Raw genomic sequence first — 6,000 nt, 5'->3', positions numbered from 1 at the left:
TGCACAGAGGTTATTGCAACTGCTGCTGCTAAGTCACTTCAGTCATGCCCAACTCTGTGCAACCCCATAGATGTCAGCCCACCAGGCTCCCCCATCCCTGGGATTCTCCAGGCAAGAACATTGGAGTGGGTTGCCATTTCCTTCTCCAATGCATGAAAGTGAAAAGTGAAAGTGAAGTCGCTCAGTTGTGTCCAACTCTTAGCGACCCCATGGACCGCAGCCTACCAGGCTCCTCCATCCATGGGATTTTCCAGACAAGAGTACTGGAGTGGGGTGTCATTGCCTTCTCCGTATTGCAAATACATCATAACTTTTCTAAGGCTTTCTTTTGCTTGCTTTTTTTTGATGCTCGGATTGTTTCCTTTCTAACTAAACTAGGTTTGTAGATGGAAGATTCCTTGAGTTCTTTTTAAATATGAGCTCAACACCAGGCTCTTGGCAATTGCTGCCTATGCTTGTTTTCAGAAAGCCTTCCAAATTGTGCATCGTGATTCTTTGCTTCTCCTTCTATTGCCTGTGGAGAACCATTAGAGATCAGGAAGTGACTAAGAGAGCCAATCTTTCTTCCTACCTGGTCAGAATCACTTCTTATATCATGAGCAGAACTCTTTTACTACCTGTTTTTCTTTTCTTTTTTTCTGAGCCTCCCAGACAGTAGCTATATCACTATTTGAGGCCTTTCTGTGAATACTTTTCTTTATTGATTACAACTGATCCTTAGGTAATGGCTGGGAGAAGGCAACTGTTGACATCTTGGCAATAATTAACCATGTACGATTCAGCTGTATCATCTTCACCTCACTCATTGACTCTTTATAGATTAGATCTTGGGTCTATTAGACTCTGAGATTCTTTAGGGTAGGGAATTATTAGTGTATGGATCATCAGCTTCTATCAAAGTACCTGGCATAGAACAAGTACTGAAGGGGAAGGAGAAGAAATATAAGTAAGGGGGAGGAAAGGAAACAATCAATCCAAGACGAGGTGAGATGGAAAGCTCGGTAATTAACTACTAACAGATTGAGGGGGAAAGCTGGGAGAAAAGAACAAAGTACTCTCGTAGATTCCGCCTTGACACAGGAGAGGGAATACCCAAAATATCCTTTTTAATGTGGCTTGCTGAATTTCCTTTTAGAAATTGAGAGAGGGGGGACTTTGTCTCAAGAGATATTCCAAGCATCTGCTAATGCCCTAAACAAAAGAAATCCTTTTTCATTTCTGATTTTATAGACTCCTGTTTTGTTACCTCTCTCCCATTAATTCCAAGACTCCTGACACATCGACTTAATGATATTTTTGTGCCTCCTAGTCTTGATAAGCCCCTTCTTATTAATTTTTGTACGATTATTCATAAAGGTACAGGCAGAGGATAAACTTTATGGCTTTGGTAGGAAACTGCATGTGAACATCAAACCATGCACTGATAAAGAACACAGTACTTCTGGTTTGAAAACAAAAATCCTTCCTTCTAGGTTGTATTAATACACTTGCCTTTAAATTTGGCTACACTGTTGCATTAGTAATCTTTAAGAAAGGAAGCTTTGTTTACTGTTCAGTTTGAAATGTTCTTACCAGTACTAAAAATGAATGGGGTCAGATGAACCTAGAGAGGTGTGATATTCATATCATAGTTGACTAGGGCTTTGTGAAGAAAATGAGATGACCTCAGGAATAAGTGCTCCTGAGATGAAAACTGTGGAAGGTCCAGTGGTTGGCATCTATCTTAACAAATTAAATGAATGCAACTTTTGCTTATATTAGAAACTGGATTTTTTTTTTTTGCAGATGTAAAAAAGAAAATATGTAAGTGAATAGATGGAGAATAAAAGGTGGAAAGCTGATAACACACCAAGAGAAGAAAACTTTTCTTCAGATCACTGAGAAATTGAGAGGAAAATATATGTATGTCAAACACCATCTCTTAACTCCTTTCCTCAACTCTGTATAGCAACTCTCTTTATATAACAGCTCCTGTCCCTCACCAAGGGGCTTCCCTAGTGGATCAGACAGTAAATAATCTGCCTGCAATGCAGGAGACACAGGTTCCATCCCTGGGTTGGGGAGACCCCTGGAAAAGGGAATGGCTACCCACTCCAATATTCTTGCCTGGAGAATTCCATGGACAGAGAGGTGGTCACTAACATTTGGACATGACTGAGTGACTTTCACTACTTTTTCGTCCCTCATCTTGCTCTATGAGTTATAGGTTTTAGTAATGATTCCAAGAAAGAACAACAATAGTCAAAAATATTCCTTGGGAAATATTTTCAGCACAATCATGTGTTGTCTCAATCATTTCAAACTAATCAGTCATTCATGCTTTGAATCCCCAGGAACCCAAGTTCACAATTCAAGATATCCCACTTAGTATCATACAAAATATGACATTAATTTTCAGAATAAGGATCCATCAGAGAAGTAACTTAATAGTCTCTATACAGATAACAAACTGTTGAGGAAAAAGTCATATAAATATATCATAGATGATGGGGAATAATCATGTTCATTTGGTAATCATCGCCTTGGGTTATTTCAAGATTTCAGATCTGTACATGAGACACTGAATACTTAATTACAATATTAGGAATTGCATTTTCAGGAAACTGGTTTTGTCCACAAAACCTGTACCCCAAGGCCTCTGAGGATGGCATGTGCCGGCTGTTCTAGGCTTAGGGCAGCATCTGCTGGCTAATTCATGGATCGACAAAAAGTGGCAATCTGTGGACAATCTGAACAGTCCTTTTAGTTGGAGGGACCTGTTACACTGGCGATTGTGAAGGCGTGTGGCATCCTTTTATGATGACCCATCTCAGGTCTACAGGAGCCTGGCAAGTCTAGAACTGTCCCTAATGAGGTCCGACAAGCATTGGTAGAATATGTAGTTTGGCTGGATCCAAGTATAAGCTAGGTTGGCTCTGGAAACATCTCTTGAGCCATCATCAACTCAACCCTGGACTTACTTGTAGTAATAACAAACCAGTACCAATGGAGACTCCAACGAACAGAAGTCTGTATACAGAATTGGGAAGTATAGCCTGTTTTCCATAAGGAAGGCATTTCTGGGATGGGAGGGGGGAGGGGAGAGAACCTTGAATCAGCCACTGAATGCTAATCTTCTCTTGCTTCTAATCATCCTATCATGTAACTGAGTTTTATTCACCTAAGGAAGCACGAATGTCATTCAGATACAGCACTTTTGATTGGCATAAAGAAACTGGAAATTGGAAAAGGTTGGATGGTCTGAAACTTAAGAGCTATCCACCATCTTCTGCAGCATCTCTCTGCCTCATCCCTGCAGTCGACAGCGCCGCGGTCAGGGCCTGTGACGCCGTTGGTGGGCTTCCCCTTCGTGGGAACTCTGGGTGCAGAGTAACATCTTGGTGTTGGTGCCAAAACGACGAAACCTGAAATGCGTCTGGGGACTTTCCAGGGCACTTGCGCTCCTCAGAGCGACCGGCATCTCCATAACAACTGGTTTACAGTCGTCTTCCGTTCCTCTGCTCGGCTGTGGAGGCGCCGACTGGGGGTAGGCAAAGGGCAGCTTCAGTGGAAAGCTACCTTGGGTTAGCGCCTCCCTAGGCCGGGGGGACGCTGCGGACGACCGGGTTATACAGCTCGTGGCCTGAGGTTTCGCGAGCTCTCCGCAGGTCTCCAGCAGAGAGCCGCGCCCCCTCCCACCTCTTCCTCCTTTACCTTTATTTTACACAAGGGGCGGGGGCGAGGGAGGTGCGGGTGAGGGGTGGGGAAGTGGTTTGTTTCCTTTTGCTTTTTTCTCTTCTCCTTGAAGTTCATTCTATCCCTTCTAAGTTACTTTCCGCCAACACGTGACCTCTCCAGCGGGAAGCGCGGGTGCTAACCGCGGGGCTTCCTGGGAGAGCCCCCTCCCGCGGAGCTGAATCCCATCTCCGGCTCTTCAACGGCCGCTCCGCTTCCCCCTCGCGCTCACCCGGGCACCCTGATGGCCCGGGAGCCCCCGGATGATGCGGAAGCGACTCCGGGGAAGAAGCAGCGAGCGGACGCGGAGCGCCAAACCGCTGCGGAGGCACCCCTCCCTGCCTTCGGCCGCGGCTGCACACTTCGCGGTGCGCCATGCCGACCTAGCTGCGCACCCGCGCTGCTAACTCACATTGGAGAAGCCATAACCCAGTAGAGCAAACGCAGTCAGAACTTCATTCAACTCGGCCGCTCGAGAGCTCGATTTACACAGGTTCCTGTGGGCAACTAGTGGCTCGCTCGGGTGCCTCTCGCCTAGTCATCAGTCCCTAAGAGGGAAAGGGAAAGTTGCCGGGCTCATGCGCGCTTCCACGCATGTGGTTGTTCCCAAGGACAAGTCACTCACCCACACCCCCTCCCCGCCTAGTCCCCCATCCCCCCCACCCCCCGCTCCGACTAGATCATCACTCACGACCTCATCAGCTGGAGACCCTTAGTCATTGGGGGGAGGGGGAGGGGTACGAACTTTTCTAAGAAGTTTCCTTTTTACCAAAGGAGTCACAGTGAGTTGGTCACGTAAACAGCAAGGACAGTCGTCGTCGTTGCCGCCCCCCCGCTTTCGCCCCCTCCCCCTGCGTTTTTCTGGTATTATTATTAAAGCGGTAGCCTTCTGGCGCTGATAAGCAACAAGTTCCCCAGCGGTCTTCCCGCCCTAGCCTGTCTAGGCGAAGGTTTTCTTACCTGGCGACAGGAAAATCTCCCGAGTCGAGCTCAGCTTTGCCAGAGCCCCAGGTGTGACCTGAGCAGTGGGCAAGGGAGCGGTGTGCAGGCTGGGTTATTTACATGAGGGTACCCTGAAACTCCCCCACTTTCCCCCTGGAACTTTCTGTGCCAGGACCCAGTGACCGGCGGTTAGAAGGCAGCCCTAGGAACCACCGCTATATAGCAGGGCACTTGGGCAGTCATTGGTAACCTCGCTCATTCATTAGAATCACGTAAGAACTCAAAAGGAAACGTGTCTCTCGGAGTGAGGGCGTTTGCGTAAATCTATAGGTTTTTCAACATCGATGCGAGTTGCTTTGTCTTCTGTAGTCGCCAAGGTGGTTGAGAGTTTAAGCTTGCGGATATTGCAAAGGGTTATTAGATTCATAAGTCACACCAAGTGGTGGGCGATCCACTGAGCAAAGCCGAACTTCTCACATGATGACTTCAAACAAGACACATTACCTTCCAGCATCTGTTGGGGAGACGGGATTTTAAGACACTTGAGTCTCCAGGACAGCAAAGGCACAATGGTGAGTAGCAATAAACCCTGCATTATAATTGAAAAATCTTGACATGTTGCTTAACAACGGGCATATCACAGCTCTTCCTAGCACTTCACACGCCAAAGAACAGCAGCTACTCAGGCCAGGAGAATCGGGTTTTTACATAGTGCAACTTTAATTGGAATCATTTGAGATTTAACACAGCAATGTGGAACTGCGTGGAACAAACTTGGAGTTGGAGGGAGGGTGTGTGTGTTATATTGGCTGTTCAAGGCTGATGCTTCTCTCCCAGCCTTCTTGCATTCCATTCTTTGCTTCTATGTGTGTGATATATGAGCATATTCTATGATTTATATGTGGGCATGTAATTGACGTTCGCAAGAAGATTAATTTCCATCTTAAAACAATAATGCTATTAGAGATTGGGGTCAGGGGGTGGAGTGGGGGTAAGGATACGATAGAGACTGGGAGTTTGGGTGCAGATGGGGGTGGGGTTGGTGGGAGAGAAATAAGTCAGAAGGGCATATTGCCGGTAATGAAATGGGTAAGCCTCTCATAGGAGAAAAGGGTCTCATCAACATGTGATCAACTATTAACAGGATGGCTTTGGCAAAGCCACCCGCACGTGACAAAACGTAAGGAAGTGGAAGAAACCGTCTAGAGCAATATCAAATATCACTTAATTACAGATTTTTTAGTCTTTTCCTCCCGCCGCGCCGGGTGTGTAATCCTGGAGATACGAGCCCATTCAGCACCTTGGACAGAGCCAACGGATTTGTCTTAGGTGGTGGTACCCCAG

Source organism: Dama dama, chromosome 1 (assembly GCF_033118175.1).
Source record: "Dama dama isolate Ldn47 chromosome 1, ASM3311817v1, whole genome shotgun sequence".
NCBI classification, from domain to species: domain Eukaryota; kingdom Metazoa; phylum Chordata; class Mammalia; order Artiodactyla; family Cervidae; genus Dama; species Dama dama.
The sequence above is the reverse complement of the archived record's forward strand: the minus strand, read 5'-3'. Positions refer to the sequence as shown.